Raw genomic sequence first — 23,993 nt, forward strand, 5'->3', positions numbered from 1 at the left:
ACGCCTGGCTAAAAATTAAACAGGGTAAGTAGATCCTGCTTCATATGTGGCACCCATCGTGTTGCATATGTTATATAACAAATCCGGTAAATATTCGTATTCGGTAGGTCACATTCATGAAGGGGAAGAGGATTGTAGTTACGACGTAAGTAAATTTCAATATATTTAGCAGCATGTCGAAACCACATGTTGATACTTTTTTTGTAATATCTTTAAGGGGACACACTGTGTTTATTTCAGCCAATACTAATATCTCATATATCCCAGTGAACTTGAAATTAAGGATACTACTGATACTAGAAGGACTGCTTCATACCTTGATATTGTCCTCAATATTGACGCAGATGGACGATTTCACACGAAAATCTACGATAAACGGGACGATTTCAACTTCCCAATTATCAATTTTCCATTTCTCGGCAGTAACATACCCTCTGCCCCTTTGTATGGTGTTTACATATCACAATTGATACGTTATTCTCGTGCTTGTTCACACTATACGGACTTCATATACAGGAGTGTGCCCCTTACGCAGAAACTGCTTTAACAAAGTTAGGAGGAGGACAGATTAAAATTGACACTCCGTAAATTTTATAGACACCATCACCAATTGGTGGATCCATACGATGTGTCTTTGACCAAACTAGCTAGGGACATTTTTACTACATGATAGATTGTGGTTTGTCATTACGTCGTCTAATCTTTTAATTACCAAACGTTACTTATTCCCGATTGTGACTGTTTTGCTGAGTGTGAATTCGCATTACCATAAGACGTGTTACGGTAATTATCTATCCCAAATTCATGTATTTAGTTTAAACGTTTGAAGTTAGATTCAAAACAAACTGGACATAGCTATATAATATAGTTAATTGCTACCGTAGTTTGCTTTTAATAAGTATTGAAATGTGCATTGTTATTAAATGTAATATCAGTATTTTGTTCAAATAAAATCTTATATCAATCCTAATTCTATCTTATTCATTCATATGCAACGTCATTTTTCATTTATTGATGATCTGTTTTACAAATTTAAATGTGACGTCATTTTTTGTCATTTTTTACAATTTTTAATATGACGTAACTTGGCGTTGAGGTTTATACTTATTCGGATGTGTTGCATTTTGTCAGATTATGTCATGTATTTCGGTTGTTTCCTGTAATTAGCTTATACTTCAGTTTTATCATGTACATCTTTTGTATAGTCATTTTTATAAAATTTACTGTTTGCAAAAGTATAAATTATTCTAAATAATAGGTATGTTCTGGTACGTAACAGAAAACCATGGCCGTTTTTGGCACAACTTTTTTGAGCTTTTGGTCCTCGATGCTGTTCAACTTTGTACTTATTTCGGCTTTCAAACTTTTGTACCTGGGCGTCACTAGTAATTCTTGTGTGGACAAAATGCACTTCTTCAATTTTAAAGTTGTTGTCTTTTGCTAGCTATTATTCGTGTGTTTCTTTGTCAATTGTGTTCTCCTATTTATTTATATTGTAGTCCTGTAATGTTGTGTTGTCATTTTAATGTTATATTTCACATGGCCAAAAAAGAGGGAGGTTTGGCATGCCACAAAACCAGGTTCAACCCACCATTTTTTCCTTTAAAAATGTCATATACCAAGTCAGGAATATGGCCATTGTTATATTATAGTTCGTTTCTATGTGTGTTACATTTTAATGTTGTGTGTCCGTTGTGCCGTTTGTTTTCTCTTATTTTTGAGTGTGAATTCAAATTACTATAAAACATGTCACGGTACTTATCTATCCCAAATTCATGTATTTGGTTTTGATGTTATATTTGTTATTCTTATAGGATTTTGTCTAATGCTTAGTCCGTTTCTGTGTGTGTCTGTGTTACATTTTAATGTTGTGTCGTTGTTCTCATCTTTTATTTAATGCGTTTCCCTTAGTTTTACTTTGTTACCCCGATTTTGTTTTTTGTCCATTGATTTATGAGTTTTGAACAGCGGTATACTACTGTTGCCTTTATTTAAAGTGTTTTTACTAAATCTAAAGTATATTTAAGTATATAGGCAATTACTCATCATTTATACAAGTACCTTGGAACATGCACATATCCTTTATAAGTCATTAGAAATATACATAGACTTAAAACAGACACTAAGCTTGCTTAGTGGAATAAATGAATTAATGTTGGAGAGGAGAAAAAAAACGAAATTAAACGAAAATTTGAAAATTAGGTAAATTTCAAACAAAACGCTGAGTGTCACTGGTATATTTCTGAACAGATGTAAAAATAGCAATTTGCATATCATATGAAAATAATCTGTTTCCGAAAAGGAATAATTCAATATTGTACTTATGGCAAATACAAAAAGAAATGTTGGTATCCTCAACAGGGTGATTACAGTTTGCAGAAAAAAATGTTCTCAGATAAGAACTTATTAAACGAATAAGATTCTTAGTTGCTAGTATTGTTTCTGAGTTGACAATGATTTATATTAAGTTTCCTTATCAAATAGTTGAAAGGTTTACATATATATCATCAGCCGTATAAAACGTATAGGTGAACACCTATCTAATAAATGTTTTACTTGACGAAGCACAGATAGACGAGATCATGCTTTTTATAAATAATATCAATAGGTGTGTTCCATGATAACTGAAATGTTATCCCAACAGGGCAATAAATACTTATTTTCTCAACCTCTTCGCGATTTATCCCCCAAAATACAGGTGATTGCTCCCTTTCCCTTCTACTAAATCCGTAGTTTGTCTTTTATAGTTTTTTCCCTCAGTCGGAACTAAACACATTTATTTAAAAACCAGTTGCTGGCATGACACGGGTTATGTTCTTCTCATATATGTTATGATGGTATGATACTAAACCCCTCACAGGAAGGATTATGCCTGATATTCATATGATAAAGACATCATCTTTCAACCAGTTTAATTGAAGTCTGGAGCTGGCATGTCAGTCAACCGCTAGTATTCTGATGTTATTGTCATTTTGTTTATTTTCTTTGGTTACATCTTCTGACATCACACTCAGACTTCTCTTGAACTGAATTTTAATGTGCGTATTGTTATGCGTTTACTTTTCTATATTGGCTAGATGTATATGAGAAGGGTTGATATCTCATAAACATGTTTACCCCGCCGCAATTTTGCGCCTGTCCCAAATCAGGAGCCTCTGGCCTTTGTTAGTCTTGTATTATTTTTAATTTAAGTTTCTTGTGTACAATTTGGAGTTTAGTATGGCGTTCATTATCACTGAACTAGTATATATATTTGTTGTTTATGGGCCAGCTGAAGGACGCCTCCGGTGTGGGAATTTCTAGATGCATTGGAGACCTGTTGGTGACCTTTTGCTGTTGGCTGCTCTGTGGTCGGGTTGTTGTCCTTTTGACATATTCCCCATTTCCATTCTCAATTTTATTGACTTGTAATCCGTATTTGTTAGCTTAATCGATTTATGACTTAAAACAAATATACGAATGTCCCTTTTCTACCTCAACCGCTTGGTTTCCTAGTCCGTATTGTATTTAAAAGTTCCACCAAATCATTGTTGTGACCTTATTTGTAGTATGCATGTCAACGCTTCATAAGAACATTTCCTATTTTCTTCATTTCATCTCAAAATTCTATCAGATTATAATTACAGTGCCATAAGAATGTTGTATAGAATGGTGAATAGTTATATATATATATATAGTCTATAAGAATCTACCAACCAGTAAACTTAATAGGTATTGGATCATCAAAATTGACAATACTACACAAACAGGAAAAATTATATGAGTCTGAAAGATTGTGTAACAATACCGATAAATAGATGGAAAACAAAACACTAAAAAGTGTTGAATATTATTGCACAAAGATGGAAAAACTGAACAGATGATATAAATTATACAATAATTGCAAATATTTCGGCTCAACAAATGGCCTTCTTCGGTGACAAAAGTTTTAACAATAATGAGATATAATGTATAAGGTGTAAACATAGATCACTAATAATACAGGTAAATTTTGGTCGATTAATTTTAATCCAAAATCCTGAATATAATAATATAAACACTAGACTGTAAATTTAATTATTTCTTTCTATTGATTCCATCTGGATGGAGGACACCCAGTGTTTTTATCCAAAACCTCTCCCGATTTTCTCTTTGCCTATTTTGCCATGTACAATCCTGTTCGATCACAAGGATCTTCATGTGATCAAAATCTTTCAGATTGTGATCTGGTAACCTGAAATGTTGGCTGACAGGAATATACGGTTTTTTTGTGAGGTCACTCCTGTGGCCATTGAGGCGTTTGTGAAATGGCTGCATAGATTCACCAACATATTGGAGACCACATCTAGGACACTCAAGAACGTAAATCACGTTTGAGCTTTTGCAGTTGACATTGCAAAAGATCTTAAAGCTCAAACGTGATTTACGTTCTTGAGTGTCCTAGATGTGGTCTCCAATATGTTGGTGAATCTATGCAGCCATTTCACAAACGCCTCAATGGCCACAGGAGTGACCTCACAAAAAAACCGTATATTCCTGTCAGCCAACATTTCAGGTTACCAGATCACAATCTGAAAGATTTTGATCACATGAAGATCCTTGTGATCGAACAGGATTGTACATGGCAAAATAGGCAAAAAGAAAATCGGGAGAGGTTTTGGATAAAAACACTGGGTGTCCTCCATCCAGATGGAATCAATAGAAAGAAATAATTAAATTTACAGTCTAGTGTTTATATTATTATATTCAGGATTTTGGATTAAAATCAATCGACCAAAATTTACCTGTATTATTAGTGATCTATGTTTACACCTTATACATTATATCTCATTATTGTTAAAACTTTTGTCACCGAAGAAGGCCATTTGTTGAGCCGAAATATTTGCAATTATTGTATAATTTATATCATCTGTTCAGTTTTTCCATCTTTGTGTAATGATATTCAACACTTTTTAGTGTTTTGTTTTCCATCTATTTATCGGTATTGTTACACAATCTTTCAGACTCATATATATATATATCGTTGTAAACAATTGAAGTGGATAGAACTTATATAACAACTATTTTCAATTTAAACTTCCATGTGTGAGCCAAGGCTACGTGTCGAAGACCGTACTTTGACCTATAATGGTTTACTTTAATTTCTATCTTATAAGGCATGATAATACATCAATGACACAGCAATCACTAATTGTCGTGATTACATAAAAATTTATACAGTGCATACACTTCATTTATGGTACAATAATAACACGTTTTTAAGAACATCACGACATAATGAGATGGTAGCTTAATCATGTTGACCGAGGAAAATGCTTGAAAGATTCGTATCCGGGTGCATTGACAGAGAAAGCGTCTTTATGTTTTAAAATAACATGAACCCTACAATGGTGTTAAATGTGTGTTCCTTTCATCTTGTTCATTAACAGACCTAAAAGAACGGAAATGAAACTACAACAATAGATCAAATTCAAAAAAATAAAGTTACATAGGGTTTAAAAGTATATATTTTTTATCAGGTAATTACAAAATTACAGAAGACATCGACAAAACAAAACAAATTATGAATGTAACGAGCAGTAAAGAGGGTAGGTAAAAATCAATGCTAATTTGCTTTTTCAAAAAATGAGGGTTGTTAACATAACCGGTTGCACGTTTTGTTTGTGACGTTGATATAAAAAATAGTATCGTTGGCATAACAAAAGTTACGCTTAGTGTGAGCTTATCTGTTTCTACAACAACAAAAAAAGAATCTACAAATATTGAGAATGAAACACTGGAGTAAATACTTGAAATGTTGTCCATATCGATACGAACAAATATGTTGGTAAGGATACGATATTTCTACACTGTTCTATCTACACTCTTCATTTGGATTTAAATAGTTGTATAGGGAAATAGACCATTGCGAATATTTAGCTATTTAGCATATTTCTATGTTTATTAATAGTTTAATTATATATCATTATTATAGTCACGTAACGATTTGACAAAAACCAATTATACTCTATAGAGAGTGTATTACCATCACGTATTAATCACTATATAATACCGTAAATAAACTCATCATAGATTCAAAAATTGCCATTATAAACGCAAACATGTGTTGATTCAAAAAAGACTTTTTTTTTCCAAATGTTATTCGAGTTATTACAATTTTGCCATATTTTGACTAAATACCCGTTTCTAACACACACTTTAATCCATTATGTGTTCACCTCCTAAGACTTCCGCTACGAAATTCCAATTAAATACTAATATATTTACATTTTTCAGATCATCATCAAAGTAATTCCTTCAACATAATCGATAATAAGGGAAATTTTATCCTTGAATGTAATGCAATGCAGCGCACATGCCTGCAAAATTTGTTCAATATATACAGCCCGGCAGGATTTAAATTTGGAAGTTTAAGAAATAGGTACATGCATTTACATTTCAGTTCTATATTTTTGACACACTCAAACGTTTTGTAATATATGCCATGTATATAGGAAAGGATATTTTTTCTTCTGTAACAAATTGTTCACTGGGACCACTGTGGAGCAACATTCAGCTTACATTATTTTTCGTTTTCTTTCTGTACTTTTGTCTTTACTTGATTTGCATCCGATATTATAAAATAATTGGGGTAAAATTAACCTGCCAATACTAAAAAAATATATTTTAGGTTCAAGTACATGATAGCAAACAAAACGCATCAGTGTGGACTAAGGTAGCAATATAGAATTATAAAAAAAAAAGATTTACTCCTAGCAATTTCACAATCCTTTTTTTTTGTTGCTTTTTGGCAATTTATATTTTTTAAAGCGTAACAACAACAGCCAAATTGTGAAACCACACTCCTGTCTTTGTATTGACACATGAGCAGTATGCATTCAACGTGAAGCTGCATATCATATTCATACATGAAATTAATGCAACGCTAATAACATAAATAATACGGCTTTGAAAAAATATGTATTTTTTTTATTATTTCATAAGACAAACTTGCTTTAACCCTTACAAAATATACAATATAACTACTTGCGTATGAGACGAGTTTTCAATTTAAATGTAGATCCTTGGGAATTGCGACTATTACTCTAAAAAAATATCCTTCATTTGGTATAACTATATTCCTAAAATAAACAATTGTATTGAACACAATTGTTTAAACTGAGGAATACAATGGATAACGACAAAAACAACATATACAACACCAGAAATCAAACAGGATAGGAGCTGTGAGCTTCAAAACAGCTCCCAATTCCACTAGTAATATTCATGTTATACGTATTTTCGAAAACAAATATACAGGTGGTCAGAGCTTTAATCTACTGTTACGAAGTTTAGTCGTATGACAAACTTTATTCTATTTTTTTTTCATATTAAGACAAAGGCTGTTTAAATGCAAAACAGAATATGAGATATGCTCAAGAAATCAGAATTTTCTATTTTTGGTAAAGATTCAACCGAACCATCTAGATTTAAAATCAATGTGAGTATTGAAGACACGATCATTAGTTTGATAGCTATTGTTTTGTACATGTATTGGTTTAAAAATCAGTTGCACACTGTTTATTAAAGGAAATAAGATGATAAAAAAAGATTTTTTCAAGTGAAATGTATTATTTGATTTTTTCATTGTTAATCTGTTAATTTGCGTAATGATTGATTGATATTTAACTCATCTTTCATTTATATTTCGGCTACTTTGTGGCAGCTAGTTTGATCTATAAATGGAGAAAACCGGGGTTCTAGAAGAGACTCAACAGCCTTTGGTAGGAAAACTGAAATTTATATTGAATTCAATAAATATTACATGTAAAGTTGTGTACATGGTCGATATAATGATAGTGTTTTTCTTTTATTCAGATAACCAACGTCGATGAGCAATGTGTTGTAGCAACTATTGAGTTATTGACGAGACAGATTGACAAAATTGAGTTCACTCTAAATTGTAAGTGTATTAAACATTTTATCCGAGATAAACAACATTTTAATATATGTATGAGATTAAAAATTGCTTAAGGAATGGACTGTATTTCTTTTTCCTAGGAGGTCAGTTCTTCTTTTGAAGTCATATGTTTTTTTTAAAACAAATGGAATAAATGTCATTATTAAACTTATGTAAATATATTTTTTTTTCTTCATCTGTCCACATTTAGAAGAAGTTGATGTTTTTGCCAATTGTTTGCTTCCTTTTGTAAAAATCTGGTGATCGCAATACGCACGGTTCTGTCATTTAAAAATAAACTATTATCTGATTATACATGTTATACAAGTGCTCAATACCCATGCTACTTTGTTAATTATTTACTATAACGTGACAATCGCTAAATTACGGTTTAAATCACAACAATTAATGAGCGGCCATATTTTGTATCCATAACAGAGAAAATAAAAAAGACGTTTATACAATATTGTTGCTTAAAAAATGATTAAATCGTGTACAGAAGACTAAGTTCTTGATATATACATGGTTAAGGAATTAGATCATGAACATTATTTTTCAACAGTCACTCGTTTCATATGACTTTAACATTTTCTTCTATATATTTTAGTAAGAACAAATTACTAAACATCATATGTAAAAATTGTACAATACAATTTTGTATGATCTTATTTTAGATATAGAACATCCCCATTTTGCAGAAGACTCTTGTGCTATGTGCTGCTATATCGTGCTGCGAACAGGAATATAAAGCCCACACGTGTGATATTTGTTCTATATCTAAGAAAACCATGTGTTGTACATTGAAAATATCTGAGATACTATGTGTTGCATGCTTTATATAATTTTGGTTTTGTGTTTTAGGTGTAATATTTTTCTTTATCTGGAATTTAAATCGATGGCTTTAGTTTTCCTCGGATTTTAACAGAACATCGTAACACTGGTTTTGTGACTTGTGCACGTGTGGTCTATATAACACCAACATATGGGAGTTATCTTGGTTACTTTTTATTTAAAGATGAATACATATTTCCATCAAAAACTCTTAACGGGACATTCTACGCTGTTTTGATTGCCAGCTACATGTACCATTTCAGCATTGCAGTTTGCATTAAAATTACCTTTGTAAAAGATATTCACATATATATTTACTGTACGGTATTTTTTTTTTAGAAGATACGATTGGTGTGTATAACTGTCTTATCACTCAATTATAATGTTATGGATATAAAATGTTATGTGAAAATTATATTAGAACAATAGCGTTGTAATTTCCTGTATCAAGCGTAATTTGTGACCAAATTACAGATGACAAATGTGATGTTTACTATCTAAAACTTTAACATTAAAGGAACTAGAGTTTTATTATCTAAAGCCTGCATTTGTAATGAACCATATATATATTGAGTTTGGAGGATACATTGATATTTTAACAGACAGTCGGTATTTTGATACGAATTGGCAACCCTACTGCATGCTTTGTTATTGTACTCATATTGTACTCATATGAAATATATTGCACTAAAAAACCGACACAGAATTATCCCTCCCCAAGATTTTTTTTTATAGAGTCAAATCAATACTAATTATTCAACAATAGGTTTAGACGTACGATATTTTTCATCTTGCCTTTTTGATTTGTTATATATTTTGAAACCTGTGCACTTTTCAGCATCGCATATTAGTAAATGTTTTGTGTATTGTTGAATTCCTTAAATTAACATCTAACAGTCTTATTTTGGATTATAGTATCATTAACGTGTACAAGGCCGTACTACAATCTGTGAACACATTTTTATTTGGAAAAATCGACATCTAACTGTAGTACCCAACTTTACAATTGTTCCCTGACAAGTTGCATAGACAAAATGTTATCTAATAATGAGATTATAGCAGAAATTCTTTGGTAAATAAATGTAGTTTTTGTTTAATTTTTAAGAATGTGTTAAAATGCCTGTTCGAAAATTGAACATTAACTCATTTAGGTCCATAAGTGACATTAACCTAATTAGCAAACAGCATAACACGTATATGTTTGAGCAGACATTTCTTTAAACGATTTATCTGATCGTTAACAAAACATGCATAAAAGATATTCCTGATCATATATATCATGTATAGTTCACTATGTCGTTGCATTATACTTACTTTGTGTGATCATGCACTCTTTCTTTATTAGTTCTTTGAAAAATGTCGTTACTGGTCACTTATTTTTAGGTTTTCTGATTGTCTCTATTGTTTTGGACTGTTATGTATTTGTGATTTATTTTCATTTCACGTTAACTTGGTCAGTTTCTATGGGCACATGCACATAGCATGGTGTACCTTGTTTTACAAACTATATAATTCTCATTATAAGTTAAAGATCTTCTCTTCATGATGACTTGTTCTTATTCATATTATTCTAAACTTAGACAAAATATTCGTAGGAAGAATGATAAGAAGTGTGCATTAATTTTGCCATATCAATAGATAATTAAAAGTTTGGTAAGTCTGATGAACACATATATTCCATTGAACTTGAAATATAGGATATATTGCCTCATTTAATGACTTCCATCTAAGAGTTGACAAGGAAGGTGCGTTACAAACAACAATTTGCGACAAAAGAGGTGATTGTAGGCTTCAAAATTATGAAATTGATATTCTGTTATTACTTCCTTATTATATGTTTGCTGCTAACAAGGCATCTATTGAAACAAAAGTTTCAAGTTGTAAAATTATCCCTTTGAAATTTTACTGTAGCTATCGCGAGTTGTCTAACCGTTATGTAATATCTGTTTGACGGATAAAGGTGGATGTGTCATTTTTTCACTTATTCTTTTCATCAGTGTTGTGTATTTAAACGTGCAGCACGCCTAGGAGGCATATGGATCAGCATCCGTTAACCATCTGGAGCATTTTTATTTCCGTTTAAAGTTTATTTTAAACGGGCTCGTTGTTCTTTGTTCGTGCTTTTGTGATTTTTATTAATATATTTGAAGTTTTGTTGGCATATCATTTTCGATATAAAACAGGGGGACACCGTAGGTCATCGTATCGGATTTTTAAATGTAACAAGAATATATTTATAAGATAATAACACAATTCTTTATGTTGGTATATGTTTTTTTTTTAAACATTTCAAAAACATTGTTCAAAGGAATATAACTCTTGCAATACACATGACACATCGATCGAATTAATTAATAATCTATAGGGTAGTGACGACAAATGAATGCATACCCACAGTAAAGAATATTAGTTTTAAATTTTCTTAACCTTACCCTGAAAAATGCTCGAACTACTTGACATTCATAGTTCATATTTAACGGGTTTACACATTAATATAATATGGTTGTTAAACATTATAAAACTCTCACCGTATAAGACACGATACAACTCGTTTGCTTGCATTAACTTACCCAAATGGATAAATTGTTTAAATCCTAATCATTTCGACATATTTTTACCTTTTATAAATTTTGGAATTTTAATTGTATCACAAATTTCGGTTAAGATTTTACTAAATACCAATATCCTGAAATCGTCAGGTAAATATGCTAGTTAACCTTTGTTTTAATTTGTATCCCATATTTGTTTTCTCGCAATCGATTTATGACTTTCGAACAGCCGTATTCTACTGTTGCCTTGATGTAATTATCACTTTACGATAGTGCATGCATACTATCTGTTCCACATCAACGGTCAAGTAGTATATACGTACGTATACATACAACATGTGTTTAAGGTAAACTGCGTTTTGTAGCACTTTCTTATTATTCAAATTGCATTCCATTGTTTAAGTAAAAAAAAAAGTGGTTTATACTTAATATTCTTTCTTTTTGTAGTAATACTGCTAATAGAGCTTTCTTACCAATTTACGAAAGGTACGTATGATAGAGCTTTCTTACAAATTGACGAAAGGTACGAACGAACGTAAAGGGAGCACGTATTTCATTTCTACAATTATTATAATAGTTTTTTGTTTTATCCAGTAAAACAGCAATCTTTTCTAATTCAAGTTTATTTTTAAAAAAATATTATCGCAAATAATACACGAGTTTAATATAACCAAACAGAGAAAAATACTGTCGAATACACTTACGTCCGATACGTTACTTACGCTAACCACGAGTACACACATTTCCGCTGGATTTTTTTAAGCACGAGTTTCACGATTAACATTTCAATGACATTATTGAAGTACGCTAGTCTAAATTTAACAACAGTATTCACATTTTTTTATTTGTTAAGGTTCACTTTCAGCAAATCGTCAAAGTGGAATATCGAGATTTGCTAAAAAAAAATATGCTACAATGTTTTAAAAAGTAATGTTGAATAAATCTAGAAAAAAAGACTGTATATCAAGAAAATAAATCTACAATTTTGCACCATATATATTGTGGATTTTATATTGATGATTTAACAGTACACATGTTTGAAAGATACGACACGAAGTTGTCACTTATCGTCCAGTGGTTAATATTTCATGAATGTTCAGGACTATAGGCAAAACGCAGTTGTACGTTAAAATAACCGTCCCATTGCTCCGGTGTATCATATATACACATTTACAGCATATGACATAGTATGAAGATCATCTTTTTTTCTTCATTTTCATTTTATTATTTTGAGCGTTGCAAATTTTGAATCAAGGACGTATTTGTGTTTCTGTTAGGGAAGAAGACATTGTATTTGCTTTGACATTTTCTTATATAATTAGGTTAAACAGTGCAACATTGTAATATTGAAGAGTGGGGAGGAGCCGGTTTTTAGTCTTCTAGGAATTTTTTTTTCGCCTGACTACTCTATATCTAGAATATTTTGTAGTGTTATCTCCTCCGACCTGGTGGTATCAATAATCATATTCTAACCTATCGTACGTCCCGAAATCCTAAATATACAATGTATCTCAAGAAAAATCCAATTTAAATGTCGTTGCATGCACGATAATTATCCGAAGTTCCATGTCTATTTTTTAAATTGTCATAATAAAGGATCCCTATAACGAGTCTTACGTATGATTTGTCAAGCATACGTACCTTTCGTCAATTTGTAAGAAAGCTCTGCTTGACGAATCATACGTATGACTCGTTTTAGGGATCCTTTGTTTTTGACATAATCACATAATCGTCATGGAACTTCGATGGCATTTCACACTTAATGTAAGTCTTCTAGGGACCATTACACTACATACAACCTCACTTATTAAATTATATTTATCGTGAGATATAGGATTTTGGAAGGTACAATAGGTAAACATATAATACCACCAGATGACAGGACAAAACTCTACAAAATGTACTAAATCTACCTCCACCCACAATTTTCACAAAATATTGCATTATTTAACTAAAGAAAATACCAATGCAAATACATTATTACCTTCCCTGAGAAAAATTAAGAAAAAATAAAAGAAAAAAACAAATACATTGTACTTCCTTAATTCAATATTTAAAACGCCTACAATAATAAAATGAAAAAAAAGATGACCGTCATACTTATCATATACATGTGCTAATTTAATAACTTGTGAATCACCGCCTCTCCCTTGTTAATATTCATTTTCACCTTGTGATGTGTACATACACCGGAGTTAGTCTCTTTTGTCGAACCCTTTTTATAGCATGTGCTTTCGTTTTGAAACTGAACTTTCATAAATATTACCCATAGGACGTCTATGCGTCTATCTGCCAAGCATGTTGTGTGTTTAAACGTCATTATGAAATCCACAATCATAACCCCCTAACACAGGCACTCGTCTCAGAAGTTTGTTTTCTTATATACCTTTATATTACTATATATTATTGTTACGTTCACAATAAACTTAATTTGCAATTAAAGTATCAGTTTACTAGTTCAGTATTTTTGTGAAATTACTTATAAATATATTTCGGTTACCTTTAACAAAAGTGTTCATGTGTTTATGTGTTCTTCTATATGGTTGCAGTATAATGAGTACTCGTGCTTCGGTATTTCAGGTATCATGTGTTAAGTAAATAGTTATCAAAGGTACCGGGATAATAATTTAGTACGCCAGACAGATTTATTTTTTGTGAGATGAGTATCATATTGTGTTGTGAAAGATTGAGCAGACTATACCAACTAATGCTTTGATAATAGTTCTTGTAAATTTATATGGCTTTTAAAAGCTATAATAGGCTGGCGATTAAATATGTTTAAACAATAATGGTTTAATGAAATAAGGTTCCAGTATTTTGTAATTATATTTTTTAGTTTCTGTATAGATGGGTTGAATTTTTTTAACATAACTAGTGGTAGTCCGGTCGATTGGTGTGGATATAGAGCAGAATTGCTCACTTGATGAGGAAATCATGAAACTTTGCATAGTAGTTTTTAATGATATACCCTTTGATTTCAGCTATGGACCCACTCTGAAAAATCCAATATGGCTGCCATTGCCAAGATGGCGGAAAAACAGTATAAATATCAAGATTGTCCTAAAGGTATTCTATATAATTTCGGAAATTAAAGTAATGATTCTTTGAAAATGGACTTTATGTTCTTGAATTTGTTATCAATTAATTTTAAAATATTAAAAAATCAATGTGGTTATTTCTATAACACATACATTTGCAAATATGGCTGCATATATATACAAAACAAATAGTGAAATTCAAAGTGTCAATCAATATGTTACATGTTATTGTATTTGTTCTTAAACGCTTTCAGTTTTAATGGTTGGAATGAAATAGGTTTAAACGAGTCGGTTGAACGTGAATATAGATCGGTTAAATGTGGTGGAATAGTAGGTAACTCATCTGAACTTTGAGGCAGTGCCGAGTGCACCTTGTCTCGTGTCTCTCTAATGCAGCGTCTTACGTCACTTATCGCGTTTTCATCTACCGTACTCACTACATCGTCAAATTATTCTATGTAATCAATAGGTGTGACTTTCTTCAGGCAGATAAGACGATTGCCATCATTTAAAATAGTTAAGGGGCAACTATTTCCTTTTCCAACTACGTGCGAAACCAATTTGCAACTATTCAGAGAGCATGGTCCTAAAATGCACTCCTGGTCAGCACTTTTATTAGTTTTAATAATAACAGTCATTTCTGAGTTTGGCGGAACTGTGATGGTTCGTTTTATGCAAACTTGCTGAGTTGAAATCTCGTTTCCACTGTTAACAAATGCCGCATTTATCACTTTATTGTTGATGGTAAGTGTGGAAGTACTCAGGTTTATCACTGCGCTCAATGTGTCCAAAATATCTAGCCTAAGTATAAATCGTCTGTTCATGGCTCTTTGCACACATCCAATTGTATGTTTACTCTATTAATGTCGAGAGTCGTTCTTTATAATCTTCACAATAACAAACTGTCAACCCAAACCACGTAGCGTTACCGTCTCCAAATCTCCATTTTCTGCCGGAAATAATTTCTAATTTATCATTGCAGCAGTGTCCACAATCATGCTCACATTCTTGTCATGTATAGTAAGTCGTACTGCCAAGCTCTTTCAAATGGTTCGTTTTATGACAATATCGGACGAGGCCGTGGGCCTCTGTTCGATTTTGTGATGAGGCGATGTTTCATGGCCAATAGACTTTGGAATCGTGCGTTGGCCTACTGGCCCGACCCTTTGCTGTGTAAAGACTCCATTTCGGGGTAGCACTTTGATTTGCTCCGTATCCTGGTGAAGGTGGCCGTTGTCTGAAATAACCGGGTATTTTGGAGTTTGTCCGTGGAGATGCTATCCGTTGTCTTAAAGGACTACATTTATATGATCTCTAGCTTAGTGGGGTGTTGCTGATCGATAGGCATAAAGCTTGGGTGTATTTCTATCTGACGATCTACCGTGATTGTATTGCTCAGGAGATCTTCCACGTGTATATTGATCAGGTGATCTTCCATTGAACTGGTGATCTTCCATGATTATTTGATCAGAAGAACCGAGGTTATATTGATCGGCCAATCCACAGTTATGCTGATTAGTTGAAAGCATAACATCAGCTAGTTTTTGTGTGAGGTTATGCACCTCATTATCCAAAGGACTTCTTATATTTCCTTTATCGCTCGGGGATACTGCGCCATCAGCAAAGTAGACTTGTCGATGGTCATAATTGGCACTTTTTGATCCATGTATCGCCATCTGGTTTGCTATTGAGGTTTTCAATTGTTTTAACGCCTTGTTGAATGTTTATGGTTTTCTCTCTATTAGGATTACTGCTGTACCCATATTTTGAATATTTTATTTATTATGTCTGTTTAGTTCACGCATCATTGTAAATATAACGAAATTTGATGAGACTGTCGTACAAAGTGAGAGATTTAGCGCTATAAACCAGGATTGATCCACCATTTTCTACATTTGAAAGTGCCTGTACCAAGTCAGGAATATGACAGTTGTTGTCCATTCGTTTTTGATGTGTTTTGTCATTTGATTTTTCCAAGACTAGGGATCGACTTTCCGATTTTATTTTCCTCTGAGTTCATTATTTTTTGTGATTTTACTTTTTATATGCCATGAAGAATCTTTGTCTGTACATCCTCGGTGGAATGCTTCGGTTTCAATCTGGTTTGATCGTCTTTCTTGCTGAAGCGCTGCTCCAATGCTTTTTTTAAGGCCTTGGAATCATCATTTGTGTTTACCTTGCGAGCGTACTCAAAGCCAACATCGCCCTGGCAATCTGGGGTCTACACACATTTTTCCTGTTTTCCCATTGTCATCTTCCGGCAGTTCGTTAAAATTGTTAAATGAACGCCTCCCAATTCAAGGATCCCTTTCAATTGAGTTTTTGCATTTTTGGGAGCTGTGGGCTACGGCTCCGGTCCCTTTCACCAAGATTTTCTTGCCATCGGGTATATTTTCTCTCCAATGAGGAGTCTGAAGAAGAGCTGTTGCCACACTCTTTTGGTTTCCTCTGCCCTTTCCTGGATCGGTGGTTGGAGTCAGCATGCTGTTATGGGAAGCCTGTTAAAGCTCCAGGAGCTGACGAGGTTGTTATAATTGGAGTGATAAATGTGGAAATTGCAATTGACTCGACGGGGATGATACCATAAGTATGCACTGCATTCAGCATCGGAGAAACTTGATAGGATCCACTTGCAGCCAATTGTTTCTGTAATGGTGTGCTGCTCTGAACCAAATATTATTGACTCAAAGTAGATGGCAAGTGTGCGTAAGAAGACACATAAGCCTTTTGATGGTACCCTTGATTAGTACTAGAGGTTTATAGTATGTTCTTAAATGGAGACTGTTGTTAAATAATTTGAACTGTCTCATGCAGGGCTAAGGGTCCTGACATAGGACTGTTAACTTAAGGTGAAGACACCTTCAACAGAGTTGGCGCGGTTGATGGTACATGCGAACTACAATTGGGGAAAGACCCAAGGCATGGATTTTGTTGTGTACTTTTGGTAAACTTGCGTTGTACTGTCTAAGGTCACATTTTGGCTTAGATGATGTGTCTATTGCAGGAATTTTAACTTCTTTATTTCGATTGTCCACTAATTCATTTACAACAGATGCCAGTTCTTGGAAGGTACCCTGCTGTTCAAATGTACTTTTTAATTGAACTGTGTCTCCTTCCTCAGTTGTTGTCAGCTTGTCCATCCGTATCACCATAACATTGAATATCTTATTGGTCTGACCATCAATTCCGCCGAGCAATTACCACTTGCCTTATGGTCTATCCTGTCTTCAAACTGCTGAAGTTGCTGAGATATTGCCCTCATCTGTTCCTTATTAATTCTCATTGCCTCTTTCTGTTCAGCTTGAATCGTAATGAGACCAACACATATTTTATCAATTCGCGCTTCGCTCTGTTTTATATTGCGGTAAATCTCAGCTGTTTTTGAGCATTAGATTTTCTATCTGCTAAAAATTCTTGGTACAATTGTTTAATAGTCATTTCTGTCCTCTGTTTAAGCGTTTTCAGCTGTTGGTTTCTCCATATCCCAAAGTGATTCAGTTTCTGCCATTCAATGTTCTTGTCCTTGCTGTCCTCAATTTCTGCCATTTCACTGATATAATATCTCAAATTGCAAAGTATTGCGACCCAAGAAATAAGATAGGCACTGAATGATATCTTAAGGCAGATAAATCCCAAATCAGAGCTTTTATGTGTGACCCAAGACAACAAACAGTGCAGCTTTTAATGAAAGCTACTACTGCAGCTTTTTATGAAAGCTACTACTTTGTGTATGAAATGACAAGCAAGGCAAAATCAAAAAGGAGAGAACTGGGACAGATACTAAATGACACTATACATCAATAAAATGGTAGTATTCAGTTCAATTCTCAATATTGAATATTTGCTTATTTATCAAGGCGGCCATTTTGAAAATAGCCGCCATTTTGTATTTCAAAGATAGATCAAAACAAAGTCTTGCTAAATACACCAAGTCATTCAAATATGTTGATTTTTGTGCTTCCAGGATCAAATCCACTGTGGTTTGTGCAATACTGAAAAATATTTTAAAACGTACGGCAGCCATCTTGAAATAAGCCGCCATATTGAATTTTGAGAGTGGGTCCATAGCTAATATTGCTCAGTACACAAAAATGTACCATCATGCAAAAAATGGTGCTTTCCTCATTATTTGAGCAATTTTTTCACCGATCAGCCGGACTATTTATTGCAATCATTATTTATAATAACTTTATTCATTAAACTTTGTGAAACATAATAATTTAGCAATTATATATGCAGAGTGATATTTGATACAGCCAGTCTGTTAATCAAGCACATTCTGATAAGGTTGACCATGTGTTCGACAAATTTCAAAGATAGTTGCTATGGTAATTAAGTTTATAAGAAATCTGAATGTAATGGGATAGTCACTTTTGTGGTCATTTCCTGTTGTGTATTTGTAAGAAAGCAGTAAAACGAAGAAAACAATAGAGAAAATCATATCATCTGAGGTTCAAAGAGAAAGAAAATATTCAGTAACATGTAAGTTGTAACTTTAAAAAATCTGATATATATAGATACGATTAAGAATGACAAATACAATTGGATTTTATAATCTGAGGGATGTTGTTAAAAATTAAAACATACATGTATATTAATTTCTATCATTTTATAATGTTGATTTTGTTTCGTTTATACGTTTCGGGCGAAATATTTTCCAGATTTTAAATCATTTCAATCCTATTAATCATACTGAAATATTTGCCAATGAACATTAGTATCTTCAAAGAAATTGTAAATTACCAATATTTTAATAGTTTTTTTTTTCTAAAATCTATAACGATAACATTTATCATGTTTATGACCATTACTGAAGTTAATGGAAACAATCTGTCTTAAGATGTACCTTATTCCGTAATGTTTCAGAAATGTGATATAATGATTTCTACTTCATTGAAATATAAATGAATTTGTTAGTTTTATTGTATTTCTAAATCGCATGGAAACAAATACGATAAAGGAGTAGGTCCGGTAAGGACCGATTTTGGCCTCAAATTTCAGGTTCACTTTTTAGATGGTTTTTGTCAAAAATGAAAGTGGCCGCATCCGTGTTCATCCTCAACCTTTATATATGTTATGTATTATCATAAAATACAACTTGCATTTCAATGTTCAGGATGAACACGATTGCGGCCACTTCCGTTTTACACGAAAACCGTCTAAAATTTAACTAAAATGCTAGAATTGTGAAGATTTCAGTAATTTAGCATGACTTAATGGTGCTAGTACCCGATATATGTGCATTATATTGTCAAAAACAGCCCATATTTATGTCGCAGAAGCATTCTACTATCCAATAAATAACTAAAAGTTTACATTTTAACAATTCACAACACTAGACATTAAAACCTATTTCAAACCAACTGAAACATTTCAATATCTACACAGATACTGCTCACACCCGAAAAGTGTTTTCAAAGGATTTATCAAGGGTGTAGTATTGAGATACATCAGAAACACCAGTAGCAAAACTGAACTTAAAAAACAGTTATAAGCTTTTAAAACACGTCTCCTCAAATTTGTAAAACTGCTATATTTTGGGGCCAAAAAGGGGTCTTACTGGACCTATTCCTTTGTGAAAACTGATCATATACACACTTGCATGTGTAACAGTGTATTAGATATTAAATAGAGTATTTATTTCATAATCTTATTTAAAAATATTATCTAAATTCATTGCAAGAATATTTCATTTATATATAATTATACGGACTCGGCTGAATTTAATTTTTTGTCCTAGGAGGGGGTGTGCGGCAAAAAACTATACCACACAGACGGATATTTATAAAAGAAAAAGACTATAAATTAGTGTCTGAATTACTTGAAGTAGCTTTTCTTTTTAATATACAGTTTATAGGTCAGGTATTTGAGTACTACAGAAGACAAAATAAATCGGAGTGCAAAAGGAAAAAAAGAGAACTAGGAATATTAAGAATTATTGACAACATCCTGGCTAGAAAATGCATTGGAATGGAGATGGGGGAAAATGCATTCTACCATTTGATAGCCCAGAATGAATAACTTTAAGAAAGTAAGTTAACATAATAGCCATTCGTTATGCTACATGTACATCGAATTCGGATTTCACAGATATATATGCATAACATGTTTAATACTACCGTTAATGCTAGTGTATTAAGATTTGACTTTGGCTTAATTGTATAGGCTAGGGAACTATTGTACAAAAAATGTAACATGTGTAATGTGCCAGGACACCAGAAACAATGTAGTTTTTATGAGGATTTAATATATTCAAAATATACATACTTTGAGTACTCATTTATTCATTACTTTATTACAGAGTCAGTGAAATAACTTTTATGAAGATATGCTAAACTGGATAAAGGATTTAACATGAGACGGAGCCAGAAATAGTGACACAACAAAGTGTAGCAGAAAACAAAAGGAAAACTCTTGTGAATAAAAACCATGTTGGAATACAAACTAGAAAAATAGCTGTATGAAATGAATTATCAATGCCTTCATACAGAGCTTAGATATTTCTACATAAACTGTAATGATATTATGCAAAAGGGATAAATGAATTATCATGAATAGACTTTATAATTTTCATTCTAGATCTGATTTAGAAACGTATAGATACAAAACAGATTTTTTTAAACTTTGCTGTTTGTCTAGCTAATAATAAATTATATTTAATCATACCTTTGTATTTACATTATTTAAGAAAATTGGGTAACATGGATATGTTGATTGCATTTGTTAAAATTTGGGAAAATTCAGAAGTACAATTCCTGGAGAGACTGATTGGTTGTTGGTTACTGAAACGTCCATTGGCAAATATTTCATGCATGTTCAGGAAGATGGAGAGAAAGTGGCAAAATACAAAATTTTCGAGTAGTATGTAAGACACAACATGGTATAGTGGATATGAAAAAGCAATAATTGCTACATTTAAAAAAGTAATAGTTTCGCCATTTTGAACTGATATAAGAACCAGGAGTTATTGCAGTGGTTGCCTGGAAGGGATTTTTAGTATCCTTCATTTGGATAAAAAGGTTTATAGATTGAACCAACGGAGTTCCAACGTTTGCTAACAGTTTGTATAACTACGTTGGCCTAACGTTTGTTCAAAATCAGCAAGTATTATTCCATCATTGGACCAACGTTGGGCCAATGTATTGCATTAAACCATACAACGTTGTGCCAACGTTTAGCCATCACGTTGGGCCAACATAGGGCCACTTTGCACTTATACATTGGGCCAACGTTTAAAAATAACGTTGGGCCAATGCATGTAGATACGTTGGGCCAACTTTGTGCCAACGTACCAATGTTGTCTGGGACACTGCCCCCTCTTTTCAAAAAATCATTTCGCTCTCGAAATTAAAACATTACCTATATGTACCTTATTTACGTTAAAAAAAAAACATCAACAATAACGACATGAAAAATAAACAATATGCAAAATTTCTAAATTTCAAAAATCACCTCTTCTGTAAATGCATATTCATAACAATTAAAACATAGCAATATCAACACTTTTAAATCATAAAGCAGTCAATCATCAACATATAAATATATATTGTTCAAACATTGTCAAATTTATTTATACAGTTTATCAACAGGTGACTTGTACGGAAAGAACACCACACTCTTTATCTTCCTATTTTCTGTTCCCAGTTTTCTCTTCTTCTGTGACGATGGTTAGGTTATTTCCTCCTTTGGTTGTCGTCTCATGGCAAGTACCTGTACAAAGTATTTAGTTGGAATAACTCCATCTTCATTTCCAGCACAAAGTATTACATTCAATTTATTGGCTGACCGGAAAAACTTGAACCCATCTGTTAAAGCTGTCTCTAGATTTATAAATACCGTTACTTCATAGGATTGTCTCATGCCACTGATGACACCATTTTCTCCCCATGATCTTTGCTGTCTCCTGTCTTCATTTTGTTGATAGTCTCTTCTATTGTATCCTTGACCTTGCTGGTAACTATAATTGTTGTCAGAGAAACATTGATATCGTTGACTTCTGCCTTGATTGTGATAGTCTGTTGTTGTAACTATGATGCTTCTGATAAGTCACTCTACCCTGAGAGTTGTCCCATTTTTCATTAAATACCTGTCGTTGTTGACCTTTTCCTCTGTTGTAGTGTTGAGGTCTGTAATCTTGTTCACGTTGGTTTTTATTGTAGAAAACTTGTCCTTTGTCTTATTGTGCATTCCATTCCAAATTTTGATTATCAAGACCTTGTTTGTTTATATGAATTCCTTGGGGACCTGAGGCGGCTGCACTTTTTACTTAATTTGACTGGTCTTGGGATGCGGCATTAGTAGAAGAACCAAGAGTATACTGTCTGCAGTGTTTAGGTAAGATTTTATCTAGACTTGGATCCCTGGTATGATCCTCATCATTTTTGTCTTTTGGCCTCAATCTATCTTGCCTTTCTGGGCTAGAATCTCTCATATGATCATCATGGTTATTGTTTTTAGGTCTTGCCCTGTCATTTGAATTGATATAACTTTGTGCCTCTGTCATATCGTCCAGGTGTTTTACATTTGGTTTCTGGTTGTTTAGAGTTTTAGCAAATTCACTTCTTTGTGGTCTCTCTTCTTGGTTATGTTGTCTGTTTTCTTGTCTATAGTTGTCTCGGTTATTCCCCTGATTAACTTGTCTGTCATTACCTCTGTTATACCGTCCACTATAATTGCCTTGGTTATTCCATTGATTGCATTGTCTATCACTGCCTCTGTTGTAATGTCCATTACCACCTCTGGATCTACCTTTATCACTTCTTTGATAACTGTTCCCCTCTTCTTTCAAAGATCCACCTTGCTGGTGCGCATCCGCCCTTTGTCCACTGTGCTACTTCAACAGTCTGTTGCTTTCTCTTCTCTTTACTATACATGGATACCAAATGTCTTTTATTTGAAATCCACGTTTTGTATTTACCGTGATGTCCAATTCATCAATAATATCGCAACCAAGAAGCAAATCGTCATTTAAGGGAGCTACGTATACTGGCCATGTAAAACGCAGTGGTCCCAAACTCATTTCTATCTCTGTAATACCAGTTGCTGACATCTTTTTCCCCTCTTCAGCTACTAACAATCCACGTGTTGCTGTCTTCAACTCAAGATGATGTTCTCTTGCAAGGTTCCTATAAACCTTTTCACTGATCACAGTGATTTCAGCACCTGTGTCAATTACCGCTTTTAACTCATAATCATTTACTCTCACAGACGTTTGAATAACTGCTGATTCAACTTTGTCAATACATACACTATTTTCTCCATCAACACTATCATCAGAAGATTCGTTGTCTCCAAAGTGTTTCTCTGGTAAAATTCCGGAAGTTAAAGCTATAGTTTCCTTATTCATATCATCTCTATACTGATTCACAGCATCAACCCTGGACAAAACTGGGTTTTCAATATGTTTATTCTTGCTACATTGGTCTGATTTCTTACTGATAATTTTAACATCACTGCTTGAAGGGCCTAAACCTTCTGAACTTTCAATCTCCTTCTTTGGAATAGATTGTTGTCTTTTCTCAATAATTACTTCATTACTTTTTGGGGCTATGGCTTGGCCTACAGGCACAGTCCTTTCTAGTTTAAAGGATCGAAAGGTGTTTTGGCTGGTGCATATGCATCTCTTTGTTGATTTTCTCCATAATGGCTTTTTCTCTT

The sequence above is a fragment of the Mytilus edulis genome, chromosome 6, assembly GCF_963676685.1.
Source record: "Mytilus edulis chromosome 6, xbMytEdul2.2, whole genome shotgun sequence".
Taxonomy (NCBI): domain Eukaryota; kingdom Metazoa; phylum Mollusca; class Bivalvia; order Mytilida; family Mytilidae; genus Mytilus; species Mytilus edulis.